Source organism: Mandrillus leucophaeus, unplaced genomic scaffold, assembly GCF_000951045.1.
Source record: "Mandrillus leucophaeus isolate KB7577 unplaced genomic scaffold, Mleu.le_1.0 Scaffold538, whole genome shotgun sequence".
In the NCBI taxonomy this organism is placed as follows: Eukaryota; Metazoa; Chordata; class Mammalia; order Primates; family Cercopithecidae; genus Mandrillus; species Mandrillus leucophaeus.
This window is the reverse complement of record NW_012105786.1, coordinates 775,359-776,549: the sequence shown is the minus strand read 5'-3', so window position 1 is coordinate 776,549 and position 1,191 is coordinate 775,359.

The following is a 1,191-nucleotide window of genomic DNA, read 5'->3' as shown; positions in this document are numbered from 1 at the left end:
GGAAAAGTCCATGAAACAAATCCACAAGGATTAGCCAGTCTCTACTTAGTGATGATGCCTACAGAAACTGCTGTTGGCCAGGCTCCATTCCCTCACCAATCCCAGCAGCAGAATCACCTGAGTACTTACAAAAAAGCCAGATTCTCGGGCCCACCCCAGATCTATGGAATCAGAATCTCTAAGGATAGAGCCTGGGAATCCTCATTTAAAATGATCCCCCATACCCCCAACTCCCAAGCAATTCCCCTTCACAAAGATGTTTGAGAAGAGCTGCTTGAAGGATGAGCATTCTTCCCAGCTTGCCTGGAAGACAAGTTTATAACTGTTATCCTGGCATATCAATAGTGCCTCACCTTACCCCCATTAAGTGTTCCAGTTTAGACAACCAACTTGCATGTATATATTTCTATATTTTTTGTACCAAAATGAAACCATACTGTACATGCTATTTTATAACCTGAAATGTTTATGCAATGATTTCTCCTTTTCCATATGAACTTTTATCTTTTCTCATACCAATCTATATTCAGATTTTCTCCGTCATCTTTAAAACATTCCCTACATCTGGTTTAATCAGTCTACGCATTGTGTTATAATAGTTTCTCTTCTAAGCTAGTAAGTTTCTCTTTCTATCTCTTCCTCCCCACCCCATATCCCCACCTCTCTCTCTCTCTCTGACACTGACTTGTTAATAGACTAGGCCAGATATATTATAGGCTGGGCCATGTTTTGGATTTTTCTGGACAGTTCTTTATGGTGTTAGTTTGGTCCCTTGTTTTCTGTATTTCTTATCAACTGAAAATTAGATTAAAATTTTTATTCTTATCAAGTTTGAGCCAAGTTTGGCTATACGTCACAGGTAATGTTTATTTCATCGTATGTCACATCAGGAACATGTACTGTCTTGTTGACCCACAATTAGTGACACTGAGATCAACTACTGAATGAGAGTGACTTTTTGATCCAATGACAGGACACAGTTACATTGTTTTCCTTGCAACTGGGTAAAAATCTGTATGGTATCACTTTGGCTCTATATAAATATTCAGTTTCCTATCAACCATACAGCTAACACTTTCAACAATTTGATACTTGTTGCCTGAGTTCAGGGTGTTGCAAAATGTCAGTTCACTAGTTCTATCAATCTTCTATGTGATTAGCAGACATTCTTCAGTAGAACAGAGATTTTTC